Here is a 21,454-nt window from a genome sequence, read left to right on the forward strand (position 1 = left end):
AGAAGTCAATCAGCTTCAGATCAGTCAGACAGTAAGTGGGAGAGCCTGCAGAGAGCAAAGACTGATTGAGCCTCTCCTCTGTATTGGGGGCTTGTCACATATTATCTCTGCCAGCTCGGTAAGATTATGCCGCATTTTACAGGAAGCTCCAGCTAGCTCAGGGGAAGAAATAGTGTCCCTCCGAAACCTGTCTGAGCCCAGGTTTCTTTGGTTCTGGTGTGGAATAATCACCCAATTGTCTAAAATGGTTACTTTGCAAGTGTGGGCCAAGATGCTTAATTCAGTTGGAGAACAAGTAGTTCCCAGTATAAAGGAAGAAGAGTGGGAGTTTACCACAAGCTGCACTGTAGAAGAGATGGCTGGGCTGCTGGAATCCTGAAGGCCTCAGGCATGAGGCTTCACAGGGAGGCATAAAGGATTGGGTGGCCTGCCTCAGCCCAGCAAGGAAGCAATCAATGGGCCAGGCCCATTCCTCCCTTGGCCTGGAGGTTTATTGTGTCATCCACCCCTCCCTGTCCCCCAAGACACTACATTGGTACTGCAAAGAGTTAATCTTCATTTGATTAAAGGCTGAGCAAGGGCAGGATTTCCGTTGGCTGTGAAACTCTTTACCTTGAGCACAGTGGAGTGAGTGCCTGGGATAAATAAAGCACAGGCAGCCCTGAATGACAGGGCTGAGGGAGAGGCAGGGAAAGGGGTTTCTGGAAGGTAGTGAGAAAAAGGGACTATTTATTGCTTCATTTACATAAATTCTCTGAGCTTGGAGCAGTATCCAGATGGGACACAAGCTGGGATCCTCTTGCAGTGTAAATCAGCAACCTGAGCTGGCCCCACGCTAACAGTCTCTACAAAGTGAGTGGAAAAGCTACAGTTGTAGTTGCCAGAATGTCTCTGAAATGGACTGAGTTTCTGGGTCCTAGAACACTCCAGTTGTTTAGTCAGCTCAGGGATAGACAGCCCGAGTCTGTAATGCATAGCTGGCATTTCCTGACTAATTGTACCAGGCACTTTGATGGCTGTTTTCATACATTGTCTCTAACTTTTGCAGCAAGTCCAGCAAGGTAGGGCCCACCAGGCCAAGTTTAAAGAGGAGAAAACTCAGGGTCAGATATGAGAAGCAAATTGCTAGGCCCAGCTTGTTGGTCAGTGACAGCCTTGGGCATGAACCCACGGCTGGCCAAGTCTGAAGCCCACACTGTTACACTAAAACATCAGACTGCATCATGAGGACACCTGGGGTTCCACCCAGCCTTGGGGACATCTTGTGTCTTCAATCTTCACTACAACCCAGGGCAGGAGTGAGAAGGAGCATGCTGGGGTGGGGTGAGGAGGTGTGGGAAAATAAGGTCAATAAGCCATTTGGGGATTAGCACTGGGCGTCCCTTTATTCTGATTTGTCACAGCCCCAGTCGCCACACATCCTTGAGCACCGTTTTAGCTTTTATAACTTTTAATAGTTATATAACTTTTAATAGTTATTACACATAGCTATTGTTATGTGTACAATAGATATTTCTTTCCAAGACAAGTGTGCCTTCCCCATCACAACATATTGCTCAGAAACTTTGCCCCCCTGAACACTCCATCAATTCTCAGATCTTAGGTCCTGGCTATCACACAGTGGGCCAACCAAGCAGAAACCTTTCTGGGACTGCAACGTTACTCACTGATGCTGTTTCCAACCCAGAAGGCACAACAGGCTGGCAGAGTGGAAGGCCTGGGATAAAACACAGGCAGCAAGCAGTGGGTATCTGCCCATGCAAGAGGTCAGGCTGAGGGGTATCCTCCTTGGTCTCGGTGTTGTGGACATGGCCTCAGCAGTCAGGTGCAGAGCAGACAATGGCCATGGTGAAAGATAGGTATGGATTCTGCCTGGGCTCACATTCGCCACTGTGAGATAAGTAGCAGTGGGACAGGGACCGTGGATGTAGTCAGAGTAGAGTGAGGGCCTCTGGAGGCGGCAGGGCGGGATATTTGCAGTCAGAGTAATGTAACTGCATGCAAGGAAACCCCCCTGCTAAAACTCGATGTTAAACATTGAGCTCTAGAATCACTCTTCAGTGAGATCAGTTAATGTTCCCCAGATAAAGAAGAGTAGCACATGTTTTATTATGCTAATCATTTGTAACCATGTGTAAGATTCACTTTAGCATACTAAAAGGCCCAGGCCTATGTGCTGTCTTTCCTCCTTCGGATCTGACGAGGTGATTTTGCAAACTGAGCAACTTACTTAGCATGCAGACCCAGCTGTAGACAACATGGTAAAAGGCAGGAAGAATTCCACCTTAAAGATAAGATTGCATTTTAACACCCAGGAATTTCAAGAGGCAAGATTCTTTAGCAAGTAGACAATACCTCAGCCCACCTTGGGGGCTGGGCAGGCAGCCTTTTGATGTGATCCCGGACCAAGGCGCCGGTGTCCCAGAGAGAAATCAAGGCAGGAAATTCCTTATGTTAATTTTTAATATTCAGGGACCACTTAACAAGTCCACACTGAAAGGGGATCTCGCCGCGACCCTCCTTACCCAGAATGACGCAGGAGACATGGGCCCACGCAAGAGAATTTATTATCTGAAGGAGAGAGTGGCTGCCCCAGACGGGGGTGGGGAGAGAGAGAGAGGGAGCAGCAGAGAGCAGTGGGACGCAGAGAGAGAGCAGGGAGAGCTGGGGGACAGAGAGACAGAGACAAAGAGAGGGCAGCAGCGTGGTACCTTTTATTGTGGAGGATCCGCTAGGCCTGTTGCCTTGGGGGAGGGTCGGGATGTTTAGAGATAAGGCGGGGTAAGCCCAGCAAGCCCCAGGCAAGCCCAGGCATAATTCTCACTGGTTTATGTGCTTGGGACCATGGGGCAAATGGAGGATAAATTATATATTCTTACATTCCTCCCTTTTCTGTTTTATAAGTGGTAGAGGATTTGGGAAGGGGTGAAGGTTAGTCTTCAGTAACTGCTTCCTGCTGATTAGGGGCGATGAAGTTCATTTTTGTATTGATGGGGGGCGGTCCTCAGATGAGCCCTTGGTCTGCAGTGGTGATGGCATTTTCCAGGTTCAATAAGGATCATCGTCTTCGGAGAGGGGTTGGTAATCCTGTAATATAAGCTGGTTAAAGGTTTGGTTAGAAATTTTTTGCATTTGGGCTGATTGCTATGTTTACATAGGGTGGCTGAATTAATAGCATTTTTGGGGACATATGTGCAGGCAGCAAAGCAACTTGTAGGGCAAAGGGAATCCTTGATGGTGCAATCTTTTGGACAGTCTGAAAGAGAAGAAAGGGCTGGCATTGGGAAGATAGGTCTGGTGAGAGAGTAAGTGTTGAGACCAGGGTTGATAATCCTGAAGCATGACGCATGGCGGTTGTAAGGGAGGTCTTAGGACTCTGTGCTGGCAGAAACTTCTTCAGTGATGAGTGGAAGTGGAGATGAGCAGCGCGAAATATGGAGAGTAAGAGGTCCCGTCAGGGTGGAGGAGTAGGAACCTGTGGGAGATTTGGTGGGAGAAGAATAAGATGAGACAAATGGCTTAAGGTGGAAGCTGTGTATCTAATGGGGAAGACCCTGGAGTTTAACTGCATTTGGCGTGGAAAGGATTACTGTGTACGGTCTTTGCCATTTGGGAGTTAGGGATGGTGTCTTTGTTGTTTGGAACGGGCATGGCTTGGAGAAGTTTTTTTTCCTGTCTACGGTAATGGCCTTGTAGCGCGGGGAGAGCTGAACTCCCAGGTATGTGACCTAAGCGGCAGACAGGTGAACTTTGGAGGGTGAAACTCGATAGCTGTGTTCTGAGAGAAAGTTTAAAAGGAGAATAGTATCCTGTTGAGAGGTTTGTAGGGAGGGACTACACAGGAGATCATCTACATATTGAAGGAGGGTGGAGCTCGAGAGAGTAAGGGATTTGAGGTCTTGTGTGTTAGAGCCTGTCCAAAAAGGTGGGGACTATCTCTAAAGCCTTGGGGAAGGACTTTTTAAGTGTTCTCTGAATATTAAAAATGAACTTAGCATAAGGAATTTCCTGCCTTGATTTTTCTCTGGGATACCAGCTTCTTGGTCTGGGAGCATATCAAAAGGCTGCCTGCTCAGCTCCCAAGGTGGGCTGAGGTATTGTCTATTTGCTAAAGAATCCTGCCTTTTACTATGCCATCTACAGCTGGGTCTGCATGCTAAGTTAGTTGCTCAGTTTGCAAAATTACCTCATCAGATCTGAAGGAGGAAAGACAGCACATAGGCCTGGGCCTTTTAGTATGCTAAAGTGAATCTTACACATGGTTACAAATGATTAGCATAGTAAAACATGTGCTACTCTTCTTTATCTGGGGAACATTAACTGATCTCACTGAAGAATGATTCTAGAGCTCAATGTTTAACATCGAGTTTTAGTAGGGGGGTTTCCTTGCATGTAGTAACATTGCTCTGACTGCACATATCCTGCCTTGCTTTCTTCAGAGGCTCTCACCTTATTCTAAAGCCTATGGTCCCTGTCTCATTCCCCCCTCTACAGATGGAGACTCTAGCTGCTGCTAGGGAAAAGGGGCGATGACCGCTCTGGCTGCTTCATGCTGAGAGAGGGTGCAGTAAAGGGTGCAGCTAGGTCTCCATCACTGGTCAGTTGAGAGGGCCTCGGAAGGTTGGCACTTCTATTCCAGGTTTCATTTCTATTACTATTTGCAGTTTTGTGGCTTCTAGGCAAGATAGAACAAATTGTTATTAGGTTAAGTAACGACATCTGGGGTTGGATTTTCCATTCTGGAAGGACAAACTTGACGAGGTTAAGAATGCATGGCTGCTGTGATGGCTGCCCTTGTACTGTTCACCATGTAACTTATTCACTATGTAAGAATCTGTTTTCCATGTAAGAACTTGTTTGTTATGCCTCAGAAGATTGGAGACTGACGAAAATTAGGCTTGGGGTGGATTAATGATTGTGCATTGAGCATTGACTCCCCTATACAGAATTTTATTGTTGTTAACAACCATTTGATCAATAAATATGAGAGATGCCCTCACACACACACACAAAAAAAGTACACACTTCCAATGGTAAAATAAATAAGTAACCGGGATGTAATGTATAGCATAAGGAATACAGTCAAGATATTGTTACAGCTTGGTATGGTGATAGCTGGTACCTAGAATTGTCATGTATATAAATGTTGAATCACTATGTTGTACACCTGAAACTAATGTAATGTAATACTGTGTGTCAACTACCCTTCAATAAAAAATAATTATCTACAAAAAAAAAAAAAAAAAGAATGCATGGCTGAATACGAAAACTAGAAATATTAAGAGTCTAATTTAGAGAATCATAGTCAGGTATCATGGGGAAACTAGAATTCTGGATCGAGTTTACATCTCAATGGCTAGTATTAGGATTTAGTATAGATAAGACTGCATTATTGAAACAATACTTTTCTCTAAAATCACCCTCATTTTTATTAGAAGTAGCCAGATTAAGGAAATAATTAACAGTTGGCTTGATTATTTGCATGAGTGCAGCAAGAAGAGTAATTGATTACATGGGATCTTTTAAATGTGCTTTGCTGGAACTTTTTGTAAGGAATTTCAGATTGAACTTTTAAGGGCTTCTTGAGGCCAGAAAGCCAAGCCAGACTTGCCATCAGCTTGTGCCTGCAGTACCTGTAGATTTGGGTGAACTCCTCTCTTCCTGAGGTTCCTGCACCTGCCAGAAAGTGACCTTCCTTACTCACCTGGTAAGGCTGCTGGGAACTCTGTAAGCAAGGTACCAAGCCAGTTCTTCTAAGGGGCTTTGTTGGCTTTATAAAGTCAATCTTAGTTCCTTAAAGCTGTCTGTTCATATCTGAGTTTACACACGTGTCTCTCAGGTGTGACATTCCAGTCAAAGCCTTGGTAATATAACCACTGTTTTTAATTAGTCCTCTTACAAGGAAAGCAGATTCTTATTGAACTTGTGCAAATAAACATACTGCCATGAAATATAAAAATAGTCACTGAGAGTTTTTAAATTCTGGAGGGATCAGGTAGAGAGAAAGATAAAGTTTCATTTCTGCTTATAAAGGCAGTCATTTACTAAACTGTTGTCGGCTTAAGAGAAAAAGCTTTAAACACTTTATCAACAACATTTGAAACAAAAAGCCACCAAATCATCTTCCTTAGTTTACTTAATCCTATGTAACTAATACCTGTTCTGCTGAAATCTAGTTTTTTACTAGTTTAGGAGTAATAAAACAGTGAGTATAGATGACAAAAGACTTATAAATGACAATGGTTAAAGATCTGATGAGAGCTTATTATAAGCCAGTTGTCATAAGGAAATTTGGATCTTTCTGTAACACAAAACATTCAGTAACAAAGTTTAGCATCATTCCCTGTGGCAGTGCCTTCTAGGTAATTAAGCAGGTAAATAAGCCAAATTAGCCAAATATTTTCCTCAATGAGAAAAAATTCCTCTGACATGTTCCAGGGGCCCTCTGGAAAATATCAGAGTGAACTTTTTTTCATTTGATTTTGGGAAGTTGTTAAAAGTTTTAAGGCACTTGCTTAAATAGTTACTCACATTAGACAAAGCTATACTTCACTTTAAGCATTTTTCTATGAAAGATTTAACAGATACCATCAACTTAAATGACTTTAGGTAAACTTAGGCAGCTGATATCCATAAGGACACGTCTATTCAGTTCAACTTAAATTAGCATTAATGCTTAATATCTTCTATTAGAATTTTCCGGAAGTTTTAGAATGCCCAGTTTTTACAAGCGCTTGTCTTTAAATCAATTTTTATTAATAGCATCCGGAGGTAGAAAAATATTTTTCATTTACACACTTAGACACAAACATACAGATCGAGACGTAATGATACAGTGAGAGGACAGACAGAGCTCCTGGTATGAGCTAGGAGGGGACAAGAGAGCCCATGGTGGTGCATTGTCTAGGGGTTTTATAGGCAGTTGAGGATATTTGGGAACGTGAAAAAAGCTTAGGGGTGTGGACTTTAAGGCAAGTAGTAGGTGTTTAGGATTGCAGGGGAGACAGAGAGAGAGCTTGGTTCGGAGGTAGGAGAAAGCCTGGATATATGGGATCTCTTTCCATTTGCCCGTACGCTCACAGACGTTGTATAAGTCGTGGAGAATTTTAGGATCTAAAGAGCCATTTGGGGTCCATTTAGACTGATTGTCTAAAGGATATTGTGGCCAGATCTCATTACAGTAGTGAACAAGCTTAAAAGGTTTGGGGTCTGGAGTGAGGTGGAGGGGCTTTAGATTATTGAGTAAGCACCCTAGCGGTGAACCTGCGGGAATGGAGGGGCCAGATCCCATGGTGAGAACGAGACCGTTCAGAAGTCGCTGAGGCGTCCCTGAGCGATTGAGAAGGTCGTGGAGAAGACCAGGTACAGTTAGGGGGTCGTCACCACCTCTAACTGTGGGGTCGGAGGCGAAAACGCCAGGGAGGCTCAGTACCTGGTACCAGGAGTTTTCGAGTCGAGTAGAAACATAGATAAAGGGAGACCGGGCCTCAGTGGATGAGGATTCTCACCATGGGGAGGCAGAGAAGGGTCGACTATGGGGATCAGCCATGACTCTGAAAGACATGGTTGGGGGTGCCCCTGTCCCAGAGGAGCCCTTGGGGGTGCCGGACACTCAACGGTCACTTCCCAGGTTCCAAAGGGACATTTAAGTCGACCATGAAGGGGAGACTCACCAAATCGAAGGCCAGTGTTGGGCGAGAAGATGAGCGACCGGGGAAGTGGACGGTGAGCCCGTGGGGGAGGATTGGGCAGTGAGGGTTCCCAGAGCAGCTCAGGTTCCCGGTGGAAGAGCAAAGTCAATGGGAGAGCCTCATCCGAAGTCACGGCACCAATGAAAGGATATCTCGCCGCGACCCTTATTACCCAGAACGACTCGGGAGACACGGGCCCACGCAAGAGACTTTATTATCTGAAGGAGAGAGTGGCTGCCCAAGATGGGGGTGGGGAGAGAGAGAGAGAGAGAGAGAGCGAGAGCAGCAGAGAGAGCAGTGGGACAGAGAGACAGAGACAAAGAGAGAGGGCAGCAGAGAGACAGACAGAGACAGAGCAGCGAGACAGACACACAGAGACAGAGAGAGGGCAGCAGAGTGGTGCCTTTTATTGTGGAGGATCCGCTAGGCCTGTTGCCTTGGGGGAGGGTCGGGATGTTTAGAGATAAGGCGGGGTAAACCCAGCAAGCCCCAGGCAAGCCCAGCCATAATTCTCACCGGCTTATGTGCTTGGGACCATGGGGCAAATGGAGGATAAATTATATATTCTTACACACACCCCTAAACTCTTTTTCACGTTCTCAAAAAATCCTCAACTGCCTATAAAACCCCTAGACAACGCACCACCATGGACTCTCTTGTCCCCTCCTGGCGTGAGCCGGGAGCTCTGTCCTTTCACTTTATCTCTAAATAAAAGCCTGTACCTTGCTCTCCTACCTTGACTGTTTGTGAAGCTCATTCTTCGGCTTCGTGAACAAGAACCCCGGCATCATCTTTGGGGGCTCGTCCGGGATAACTAAGGAGGTGAGTATCAGCATCAAAGCCTGCCTTTTCTTTCACTGTCCTTATAGAAGGAAGCCATCTGTGGCGCACAACATCGGGTGCTCGTCAGCCACTTAAATGGGACTAGCCCGGCTGCTGATCTCAGTCTCGAGCGACAGGTTCCCCTGCGTCTCCCTCAGTGGATCCCCCGTCTCCCTTGGGAGCCGGGAATGTCACCTGAGTGGAGGCCAGGATTCCCTTTCAGAGGCATCTCCTTGGATGCGAGGGACTGAGGAAAGCTGTGGGCAGCTGCGAGAGTCTCGGCTGAGGCTACACTTCAGTGGCTTCTCAAAGGTCCGCGTGTCTGGAATCAGACCCCGACAGCCCAACTGGGTATCCTTGAGGAGCGCCTCTCTGTCTCTCTCTCTGATTTCCAACCTGCTTCTTCAGGCCACCCTGGCCTCTGAGTGAGGCAGGGGACGTCCCTCTCTCCTAACTTCATCAATCTCACGGAACCTGATGCTCACCGCCGTAAGGTAGGAGACCTATGCTTCGCTCTTATTCCTAAGTGCTGTACTTTTGTCTCATAAAAATGTGTCTGGGCACCCGTTAGCCACTTAAGAGATGAATAGCATTGGCTACCAGTCTTAAGTCTCGGGTGAAAGGTTTCCTGGTGTCTGCTGCTCCTTGATCCCCCGCCTCCAGACGGACGGGAATGTCGGGGAGTGGCTGAGCCGATTTCCTACTTTCCTATCCTAATCTGCAGACTCCGAGGGCAGACCGGACTAGTAGACAGTGGTCCTTGGATCTCGGCTCTGGCCGACTGATCCGATGGCGCTGAGTGAACCTCCGGCTAGGCTGCTGCCTATGCGAGAGTTGAGCAGATGACACTCGACCTCTTGTCTCATAGATCAGATTTCTTACAGTGGGTGACTAGCGGGATAATTTCCAGGCAGTGGCAGAAACTGGTGTTTGAGAGTATAGCCCCCACCCCCCATAAATGTCCGTGGCAGCCCCTGAATTTTATTTCTGGCCTTAACAAAAATCTCCCTTGCTCCCCATTCAAAGCAGTCCCCTTAGGCCTGCACCACTTTCTCCTGTGTAATGTAAATGAAGTCTGTAAAGTAATCAAGCTAAAACCTGAGGACAACAAGTAAATGGCTCTTCTCTGTTGATTTCCTTTCCTTAGAGGCAGTTGTCCCTGGGACTAGGCATTTCCTTTTCTGCAGCCCCGGGAAAGCAAAACAGGCTTGTGACTTAGATCAGGGCTCTAGCAGCAAGAAGTCAAACAGTCCCTGCACTTATCAGACAGGCAGGGAGCGCTCAAAGAAAGCTCATGCAGAGAAAACTAGGGAAACTCCCAAAAGGCGTAAAGTAGGAGCACACTGGTAAGGTCCCACTAAATCCAGAGCTCCGAGGCGACTCTTGCTTAGTGGGAAGGCAAGAGGGGAATCAAGGCAAGGTACAGGCCACACTGGTAAGGAGTGGTTAAATCCAGTAGGCGTGGCAGAGGGGGTGATTGACCACTATCACCTAAGCTCCAAGCACAGTGCTAGACACCCGTGTCTCTCTCTCTCTCTCTCTCTCTCTCTCTCTCTCTCTCTCTCTCTCTCTCTCTCTCTTTCAGATGGGAGCATCCTCCTCAAGGTTAAAGCCAGACATGCCTCTGGCATGCAATCTGAGGAACTGGGGGCAATTTTGATCCCCAGACCCTGAAAAAGAATTCTTTTATCTTCTGCACACAAGCCTGGCCTCAATACAAACTCTCTAATGGAGAGGCTTGGCCCCTGAGAGAAGTATGCAATATAATAAGGTTATGCAACTAAATTTATTTTAATGCAAGGAAGAAAAATAGTCAAAAGTCCCGTAGACTATAATATGGAACTAGTTTTGTAAATTATTTTGGTAGAAATCTATTCTACTTATTGGGTTCATTATCTTCAAAAAGTGAGAGGTTTTTAAACTAGACTCCCTGAAACAGAAGAAATGTATCTTCTGCAATACAGCCTGGCTTTAAATGACTGGAGCTAGAATTGTGCTTGCATTTCATTTCCAGCCACCTGGACACACACAGTCCCTATCAGTTCAGAGCCTTCATCGGCCCTGTTAGTCTGGGGCCATCTAAACTTTAACCCAGTTATATAAACTGCTCACCCATAGAGTGTATTCTTGAAAACTGAGATACTTTTAGTCAAATACGCTAAAAGAAAAGGCATTGGATATCAGTAACTCAAGTCTCTGTGTCAGTTTATCTGTCTGTGTATATGTTCTTTTTATGAAGAGTGTTGCTAACTGTAGTCATTATGTCTCAGTCTGTATGCTTGTGTGTCTAAGCGTGTAGATGAAAGATTTTTCTACCTCCGGATGGTATTAATGAAATTGATTTAAAGACAAGCGCTTGTGAAAATTGGGCATTCTAAAACTTCCAGAGAATTCTAATGGAAAATATTAAGCATTAATGCTAATTTAAGTTGAACTGAAACGGACATATCCTTATGGTTATCAGCTGCCTAAGTTTACCTTAAGTCATTTAAGTTGATGTTATCTACTAAATCTTTTAAGAATAAAATGCTTAAAGGCTTGACTTTGTCTAATATTCAGTAAAGGTCTTGTAAGTAATCTAGCATAGTTGTTAGGAATGAGTGAACTAAATAAGTGTGGCAAGTGAACACCTTAATAATTGTGTGTTACAGTGTCTTTACCTACCTACAGCCTGAGAATCTTTGTGGTAACCTAAAACCTTAAAGTTTTGCTAAGTTAAGGAGATATACTTTGTGTTTAGTGAGAGATTGTGCTGTAAAGCTCATAGTTACAGAAATTATAAAATGTTCATAAATTTGTCAATCTAAAGAATGCTAGTGTAACAGTTTACAATAGCCTGCTTCTCAGTGTTCACTAAAAATTAAGGTACCTAATGGTTTTAAGTTCTAATTAAAACTACTTAAAGTAATAAGGAAAACATTTCTGCATCCTAAAGAATGTGTCTTTTGATAAAAGAAAGTAACTTTGTTCTAAAGTACAGCTGTTTTTACAGAGAGAATTCTAAATGTAAAAAGAAGGTTATAGAAAGTTTGTAGAAGAATTTAATATGGTCATGCTATATAAAATTACAGCAAACGAGTCTCAGTATCAAGTATACAGCAAAATTAGAATTTTGTTTTCAGTTAAAAAGGACAAAGTTTCCTTAACTGTTAGTCTGCTCTTAATATTGAAAGATTGCAATGGGTTCTCTAATTGTTTCATCAAAGCAGTTTCCCATGCTTACAGTCTCAGTGAGTTGTCGGAGTATTTAAGAAAATGAGATCTTAATATTAAAAGGACTAAAAGCTAAACTTTGCTAACAACTGTGTAACCTTCTTTATTTGCCTTTGAGGTATTTCGTTGTCATTCTAGTTAAATGAATAAGTATTGCTTCATGGCAACCTATAATCTTATTTAAGCAAATGCCAAACAAACTTTCTTCTGACAACTTTCCAAAATCAAATCCAAAAAGGTGCTTTTACCTCTAGTTAACTCTGATATTTTCCAGAGGGCCCCTGGAACATGTCAGAGGAACTTTTTTCTCATTGGAGAAAGTATTTGGCTAATTTGGCTTATTTATCTGATACATATTTACCTGGAAAGCACTGTCAAAGGGAATGATGCTAAACTTTGTTACTGAATGTTTTGTGTTACAGAAATATCAGAATTTCCTTATGTCAACTGCCTTACAGTAAGCTCTCATCAGATCTTTAACCATTGTCATTTGTAAGTCTTTTGTCATTCATAGCCACTGTTTTATTAATCCTAAACTAGTAAAGAACTAGATTTCGGTAGAACAGGTATTGGTTACATAAGATCAAGTAAACTAAGGAAGATGATTTTGTGGCTTTTGGTTTCAAATGTTGCTGATAAAGAGTTTTAAACTTTTTCTCTTAAGCTGACAACAGTTTATTAAATGACTAATCTTTATAAGCAGAATTGAAACTTATCTTTATCTCTACCTGATCCCTCCAGAATTTAAAAACTTTCAGTGACTGTTTTTATGTTTCATGGCAGTATGTTTATTTGCATAAGTTCAATAAGAACCTGCTTTCCTTGTAAGAGGACCAATTAAAAACACAGGTTATGCTACCAAGGCTTTGACTGGAATGTCATACCTGAGAGACACGTGCATAAAGCTCAGATATGAACAGCTTTAAGGAACTAAGGTTGACTTTATATAGCCAACAAAGCCCCTTGGAAGAACTGGCCTGGTACCTTGCTTACAGGGTTCCCAGCAGCCTTACCAGGTGAGTGAGGAAGGTCACACTTCCTGGCAGGTGCAGGAAACTCAGGATGTCTTGGGGACCACGAGAAGAGAGGAATTCACCCAAATCTACAGGTACTGCAGGCAAAACCTGATGGCAAGTCTTACTTGGCTTTCTGGCCTTGAGAGGCCTTTAAAAGTTCAATCTGAAATTCCTTACAAAAAGTTCCAGCAAAGCACATTTAAAAGAGCCTATGTAATCAATTGCTCTTCTTGCTGCACTTATGCAAATAATAAAGCCAAGTGTTAATTATTTTCTTAACCTGGTTACTTCTAATAAAAATGAGGGTGTTTTGGAGAAAAGTATTGTTTCAATAATGCAGCCTTGTCCATACTAAATCCTAGTACTAGTCATTGAGACATGAACTAGATCCAGAATTCTAGCTTCTTCAAAATATCTGGCTATGATTTCCCAGAGGTTTTAGATTTCTCCTATCATTTCAATTAAAGTTTTACTATTTCTAGTTCTCATATTCAACCATGCATTCTTAATCTCATCAATTTTGTCCTTCCAGAATGGAAAATCCAACTCCAGATATTGCTACTTAACTTAATAACATGATTTGTTCTATCTTGCCTAGAAGCCACAAAACTGCAAATAGTAATAGAAATGGAACCTGGAATAGAAGTGCCCATCTTCCGAGGCCCTCTCAACCGCCCACTGATGGAAACCTAGCTGCACCCCTTACTGCACCCCCTCTCAGCATGAAGCAGCCAGAGCGGTCATGGCCCCCTTTCCCTAGCAGCAGCTAGGGTCTCTATCTGTAGAGGGGAGAATGAGACAGGGACCATGGATGTAGTCAGAGTAGGGTGAGGGCCTCCGGAGGGGGCAGGGTGGGATACTTGCAGTCAGAGCAATGTAACTACATGCAAGGAAACCCCCCTGCTAAAACTCGATGTTAAACATTGAGCTCTAGGATCATTCTTCAGTGAGATCAGTTAATGTTCCCCAGATAAAGAAGAGTAGCACATGTTTTATTATGCTAATCATTTGTAACCATGTTTAAGATTCACTTTAGCGTGCTAAAAGGCCCAGGCCTATGTGCTGTCTTTCCTCCTTCGGATCTGACAAGGTGAGTTTGCAAACTGAGCAACTAACTTAGCATGCAGACCCAGCTGTAGACGGCATGGTAAAAGGCAGGAAGAATTCCACCTTAAAGATAAGACTGCATTTTAACACCCAGGAAGTTCAAGAGGCAAGATTCTTTAGCAAGTAGACAATACCTCAGCCCACCTTGGGGGCTGGGCAGGCAGCCTTTTGATGTGATCCCGGACCAAGGCGCCGGTGTCCCAGAGAGAAATCAAGGCAGGAAATTCCTTACATTAAGTTAATTTTTAATATTCAGGGCCCACTTAACAAGTCCACACCGCTAAGTTTTTTCATGTTCTCGAAAAATCCTCAACTGCCTATAAAACCCCCTAGACAACGCACCACTACGGACTCTCTTGTCCCCTCCTGGCGTGAGCCGGGAGCTCTGTCCTTTCACTTTATCTCTAAATAAAAGCCTGTACCTTGCTCTCCTACCTTGACTGTTTGTGAAGCTCATTCTTTGGCTTTGTGAACAAGAACCCTGGCATCAGCAGTCAGCCCATCTCCTTCCTTTCGCAGAAGCATAGCACTCCAGCTTTCTGAAGGAAATTCTTTTGAAGTAGTGCTGGTGGTGGAAGAGGGTGACTGAGACCTGTACTGAGACCTATATATATAGGTTACTCCAGGGCTAGCAAGTTAAACAACAAAGAGCTAATGGAATTTCTTTGAAAATCTGTGTGAGGTCACCTACACAAAAGAAGATCTCAGCTAGCTCAGCCAAAGCTATATGGAAGAACAACTCTGGAGTGATTCAGGGCTTTGGGAACAGATTTTGGGAGGAAAAGTGATCTATGCCTGTACTGCTCATCACCCAACAGGCTTGAAGCTAACACAGGGTAGTTTGGAGGGGAAGGTAGATCCCATAAAGAGCAGGTGAAAGTCAGGCCAAGTTCTTAACTGGTCGACTTCTGCCTCAGTTCCTGTGACAAATAACACCCTTGCAAATATGATCGCGAAATGTGCAACACATGAGAAGTGCCTGAAATCCGTCCTGTAATTCAGACCAAGGAGGCCCTTGATTCATTCCCAGCCTGTAAAGTCTCAAAAACAACTGTGCCTGTGTTATTTTGGATGTTGTGATTACCTAATAGCTCATCCATTTACTCATTCAACACGTATTTACAGAGGTCCATTTGTGCCAGTCACAGTTCCAGCCACCTGGGATGTATATATGAACAAATCACAAGCTCTCTTGCATAAAAACAGAAAATAAAAGGTAAACTTTTGAAATAACAAATTATACAGTACCTGTGAAGGTACTGGTTGGGGGAGGGAGGTAGTGATGAGCTCACACAGAAGAGGGTAAGGCAAGTTGGAAATGCCAAGAAAAAAAGGGAGTATTAAATTTAATACTAGGGGGTGGGCAGAGTAGTCCTCATTGGAGGGGTGGCATTTGAACAAAGAAATGAAGAAGGTGAGGGGATTCACCTTGTTGATAAACAAAGGGAGTGTTGGTCAGGCAGGAGGACCAGTTATTGCCCTGTCCCCAAGGCCCGAGGGTATCTGGAATGTTCAAGGAAGTGTCAGTGTGGCTGGCATGGAGTGAGCAACAAGGACAGGAGTTGGAGATCAGGTCAGAGGGATTAACAGAATCCCACACTATGTAGGGCCCACTAGGCCATTTTCAGGACCTTGGCTCTTGTTTGCAATGTGGAGGGGCAGGAGGAGGGAGGCAATGAGTGGTTGAGCAGAGGAGTTACAAGATCTGACTTTGATGACTTACCATGTTGATAATAGAGTGAAAACAGGCAAGGGTGGGAGTAGGGAGACCAGGTAGGAAGCTATTGCTTGTAAGTCAGACTAGAGACAAAGGTGGTTTGGGTCATCTACTGGTAACTGTAGATATGGTGAGAACTACTCAGTTTCTGGATACATTTTGAGGTTGACCCAACAGAATTCCTGATGGCTTGGATATAGAGTGTCAGAGAGGAGTCACGGATGACTCCAGAGTTTTTTTACCCAGGTAACTAATAGAATGGAATGGCTGTCAACTGATATGGGAAGCACTGTAGTTGGAACAGGTTTTACAGATGGGGAGGGGATCAGGAATTCAGTTATAGGCATGTTGAATTCAGTGTCTCTTCAACACTCATGTGAGTTGAATAGGCAGTTCTATAGAATTCAGCTGTATAGACGTCAGGACTTAGGCTAAAAGCTTGTGCCTAAGATGTATAGAAGGCAGGTGAAAGCCATGAGACTAGCCATGAGAATGGCTAGGGGAATGAGTGTGCATAGAGAAGAACAGAAGATCACGAACAGAGACCTGTGGTGTAAAGGGATCAGGGAGAAGAGGAGATGCCAGCTGAGGAGACTGAGAAGTTGTCATCAGTGCTATAGACTGAGAGTGTAGTGTCTTGGGAGCCCCATGAAACAGTGTGTCAAGGGAGAGCCAGTGGTCAGCTAAGCTTAAAGTCCTGATGCCAGGTGCATAAAGAGGAGGAGCGAGAATTGACCATTAGATTTAGCAATGCAGAGGTTCCTGGTGACCTTGATGAGAGCAGCTTCATTGGAGGATTGAGTGATAAAGCCTGCTTTGGACAGGCTCAAGAGAGAATGGAAGGTGAGGAGTCAGTGAGTATAGACAAGTCCTACAAGGAGTTTCACTGCAAAGGGGAGCAAAGAAACTGGGCAGCATCTTGTGGGGGAAGACGGAGTCAGGAGAAGATTTACTTCAGATGGAAGAAATAGCATTGTGCTGAAGGGAAGTGTACTCAGAGGAGAGGAGTGAAATCAACAGCACAGGGGAGGCAGAGAGAGTGTTGGAGCAGTAACTCTGAGTAGGCAGGAGAGCCCGTGGACCTTGCATAAAGAAGAGGGCTGGAGCATGCACGAGGGGTTACAAATCCTGTAGTTACCAGTTTGTGCAGAGGTCAGGTAGCTTTCTGGTTCCCCTGAACTCCTCTGCTGCCATCAGTCACCAGCCTGTTTGTTGACCCTCCATGTCTGCTGAGCATCTGTTATGTGCCAGGCACACTTCAGAGCACCTTAGTAACACTTAATACTCCAAATAACTCAATAAAGCAGGTTATAATCATGATCCCCATTTTACAAGTTAGAGATGTGCTACACAAGGTAGACAGATGGATCGGCCAAGGGCACTTAGCAAACAATCGGAGGAGTACAATTTTGAGCCCACAGTCTGATTCTCGATACAGTCTTATAGCTATAGGTTCAAACCTGGTGGCAAGTCACTGTGGAATTACTCCTGCTGCCTCTTTCACTGGTAACAAGCCTGCCCGCCACACCACAGCTTCTTCGAATGACCACACGAAAGCCACAGTCTGTGTTCCAAGCACCTGCCTCAGTGTCCTGTATGGCATTGCTACTTCAGTGATGGAACTCTATTCTGAGTCTGAGGCTGAGTGGCAGAGCCCCCACGATCTTGACTTACTTAAAACAGGCCCCTCCTCTGAAGATGGCCCAGCTCCAAGTGGAACAGACATCTCTGTCTCTCTCTGTCTCACACACACACACACCACAGTCTGTTTGTCCTCTGTGGGGCTTCCTCCAGCTGGCTTCATTCTGTTGTCTTCCTACTCCCTACCAAAGTTGTCTGGCAAAAGATCCCATCTGATACGACACCAAGGAATTTTACAGTGAGGTGGAGCCCCATCTGCAGGGCAAGCCTGAGGCCAGATAAGGCTTTTACAGGATTGGGTCTCAGGTCACAGGGTCCAGGTCTATCCTGGGAAAAGAATAATCACGTGGCTTATCTGAGCCAGTGAGAATGAGTTCAGACTCCATGAGAACAAAGGAACAGAGGAAGAAGAGAGGACGCTGGGGCCACTAAACACCCAGATTTGGAGGGCAGCTTATTTTAGATGAGCACCTCCAAGGCACACACTACTCCAATAACCACCAGATGACACACAAACAGTGATCAAGGCCTTCAGGTACTCACTCCTCTGCAAATGGATATTTAGTATCATTTCCCTGTTTTCCCTTCAAAGAGTGCTTTAATTAACATGCTGGAAATTGTGTCCCTCTTTTCAGAGACCAGCTCGTCCATGATGCTCCCCAGCCCTGCTGCAGCAACTGCAGTAAAAGCTGTCCTTGAGCTGGTCCTGAGGCATCACTGGCCCATATGGTGCTGTGAAGTAGAGAGCAACCACCAGGAATTTTTTGAAACAGCACTTTTGAAGTCCTGCTAAGATAAATGTAGTGCTGGGCACCAATGGCGCAGTAGTTGAGGAAAACTATGCAGGTTGAGTAGGAAACACGCTGGTCCTACATGATACCTTGGGGAGTTAGTCAAAGTTATCTAACTTGTGTCAGCCTCTGTGTACACCATCAAAAACATGAATAATGCCTCCTGCTTTATAGCAACTACTGTGGAAAATAAATCAGTCAAACTTCACAAAGCCCCTAGACTGCTGCTTATCTAATTATCTGTAGTGAAGTTAGAGTATTTGTATTTTTTCCAAGTTAGTCACTCATGGATAAATCCATTTGTACAATGCAAGGAAAATTAGTTAATAGAAAGAGGAAAAATGGCAAAGACACACAAAATACAAGCCCCATTTTTTTTAACATCATAGAGACTCTCACCACATGCCATAGAACTTTCTAAACATGTACTTTGAAATTATGTACTTACCGCAGATCAGTAACACACTTTTGCAAAGCAGCAAGTGTCCACAAACTGCAGTTTCATCCTTTCTGCTCTGACACAGTGCCTAGTCCATGAGAGACATTCAATTGCTGGTTGTTATTGTGAGGGAACTGTTACAAAATGTGGTTCTTATCATGAAGGAGATTAAATAAAAAGCAACTGCAAGAACAAAAGAAGAAATACCGAATGATTTGATTGCTGACGGAGCATCAGGAGAGTTGTGTGCGCAAGAAGCGTTAAGCAGTGTAAGAGTTCAAGAAGATATCACAGCGGCCAAGACTTCTGCTGGGCCTTGACAGTCAAGAAAGGATGGAACTTTGTAGCTTTTTGTATTTCAGCATTGTAGGAAAGCGTCACGCTCATTGCACACATTTCTGCAAGCCCTGAAACTATAAAGAGTTTGGGAAAAATTTAACCTTAATCCCACCATCCCGAGGTTATCTGTGCTAACATTTGTGTGTATATTTTCAATGCCTAGCAGAAAGATGATGATGATAATAATAATGAATATAAAAATTGTAATAACCACTATGTATATAGGAAATGAATATATACTTAATGCTACACGCACATGCATTTGTAAACATTTATACCGGTTTTCTGTATACCGATACAAACAAGTACCATGACTCAGAGCCTCCTCTATTATCACTGTTGACCTCATCAGTCGCCTTGGCAAAGATGCAAAGATTCCCATAGTTGTTATGTCTGCGAGTCCCAAAAGGGTGACACAAATTGCTGTGAAGACCTGTCTGTTCACTGTAGTCCCCAACAAGCAAGCTTGAAGTCCCCTGAGAGAGCTTCAGTGAGCCTCCAAGTAAGATGAAGACCCTCGTGATGTTGACATCGTGTCCAGTTCACACAACTGCCAGGGTCCAGGTGCCAAAGCCAAGGGCATACTATACAGCGGTGTGTGGCATGGCCCTGTCCCCAACCCTGTACACAGGCATGGCTTCTAAAACAGCTCTGCCAAACCCACACTGCTCCTCTCAGGGTACCAGTCCCCCTCACCTCCTTCCCTCCCATCAAGGTTATCTGCAAACAAGTCCTGAATTTACAACACAGCGCACCAGGCAGTTGGAAGCTCTAAAACCCAGATTTGGGCAGTTTACAGTGCACATGCATGTGTGTGCATGCATACTCTTGTACCTACCTACACATATTTTTGCATTGCTGAGGAGGAAATGCCTAGCTGGGGAGACAACAGTTATCAGAGGTGCCTCTCTCTAGGTGCATCCTGGATATTTCAGAGAAGCTGGCTGCTCCCTAACTCTGGTTTCCCCACTCTTGTTGTGGAGGAATCCCCTCTCCTCATGTCACACAGGGCAAAATTATTATTTGCCTTGAGGGACTGTACTAAGGGGCAAAAGGGAAGGCCAAACAACAAGCAAAATACAGTCCTGCAAACATCAGGATAGAACTGCTCTTTCTCCCAAGGCTCATCACTAAAGTCAGTCCACACATCACCTTAGGCTGGTAAACATCTCAGCCATACAGACCCTGGGGCTTGGCTTGGTGCTAGTCCATGCAAGTTTAACCCTCAGGCTGAGGTATGTGGAAGATGGCACCACAGCCCAGCCAGCTGGTGGGGGGGCCTCCTTTTTTCTCAGAACCTGTTTCCTTTTCTGCTCTCTGGCAGGGCCCACCATCCCTCTATGCTCTTCTGCACTTTGGCACTTTGGCTACAGAACATCTTCCTGTTGTCCACTGACTACGTCTGATCTATCATCTGGGCTGCCCCTGTCACCCCAGTCCCTGACACAGCTCACAGAAGCCAGGATGCCATGGGTCATTCTAGCACCCTCCTGTTTGTTCCTGACATGGTTGCTCTGTGCTCCCAGTCCTGGAAGCCTGTCTGACCACTCCTGTTTTGGAAGACCTCCTGACTTCTCTGCTGTGCCTTCCTGTTCCAGGAGCCCCAGCTCTCATTCTCCACTCACTGACTGAGGAACTGAGGATTTCTGACAGGCATGTCTTGGGTGCCAAAAGTGATAAAGTAAGCCTCCCTTTCCCCAGAAGGTGACAACCCCACCTTGCCTCCCAAGTCACACAGAAAGACATCAACCTCTCCCTAAAGGTGCACTCATGTGCCCCCCCCCAATACCTGCAGACAGATGCCTCACACATGTTCAGACTCTCCTAAGTGGGACATCACCCTAATCTTCATTTCTGAGTGTGTGCTTGTAGGCTTACATTCCCAGGCAGACACACGCACACCCAGGTGTACGCAAACAATCTGGTGTCCACTCACCATATGTACACCCCATAAACATACCATATTTGCTTCTACACCCAAAAACCTATCTAAAAAAGCATAGGTGCCTTATAGTCACACACAAGTACACAATTATACACACATGTACACACAAGGAGAGAGAAAATCTCAGAGGGGCATATGACACCCAGAAATACACATAAATGCACACATACCTAGAAAGTAACACATATTACAAAAACTGGTACACAAAGACAAACATGCACACACACACACACATGAGAAGGAGAAGCAAGTTTTATCTACCAAAACTATCCAAATTTTGAGAAAGAAAGAAGGTTAAAGATGCATTCCTAAGCCCTAAGCCTCTGGCTCTTTCCTCTTGCCAGGCCTAGAATACATAGATGAGAATCTAATCATCTGAGAAGCTTGCTCCACCTCTCTCTCCTCTCTGTCTCTCTCTCTCTCTCCCTGTCTCTCACAAAAGCATACACCATACACACACACACACACACACACACACACACACACACACACACACACATCTTCCACAGAAATTGTAGGGTGGCAAGTTGAAGGTGGGCCACATGGTTCCACATCCTGATCAGCAGTAACTTGTTAGTAGGTGACACCTACAGCCTCCCTGGAGCCCTGAGGCACAAAAGAACCCAGTTCGTGGCACCCAGCCTGGACAGCTCCACAGGCAGCCTGCTTCTCCGCTCCCTCTGTTCACTGTTCCCTGCTTCCTCTCCCTACTGTGAGGCCTCCCTTCCCCTTG

At 44.8% G+C, this 21,454-nt stretch overlaps 1 long non-coding RNA gene across 2 annotated transcripts; it reads right to left on the reverse strand.

Annotated features, from left to right (window-relative positions):
- Positions 1-1,540: 1,540 nt before the first annotated feature.
- LOC118934925 (uncharacterized) lies at positions 1,541-20,868 on the reverse strand. Of its 2 annotated transcripts, none has more exons than XR_008995204.1 (4): positions 18,645-20,868; positions 18,447-18,525; positions 14,285-14,414; positions 1,541-3,099 (listed from the first exon to the last, which is right to left on the reverse strand). It is a non-coding gene; the product is annotated as an uncharacterized LOC118934925 (long non-coding RNA). The 2 variants fall into 2 exon arrangements; XR_005033635.2 differs by having other exon boundaries at positions 1,541-3,087; positions 18,645-20,863.
- Between the last annotated feature and the right edge of the window lie 586 nt (positions 20,869-21,454).

The sequence above is a fragment of the Manis pentadactyla genome, chromosome X (genome assembly GCF_030020395.1).
Source record: "Manis pentadactyla isolate mManPen7 chromosome X, mManPen7.hap1, whole genome shotgun sequence".
NCBI classification, from domain to species: Eukaryota; Metazoa; Chordata; class Mammalia; order Pholidota; family Manidae; genus Manis; species Manis pentadactyla.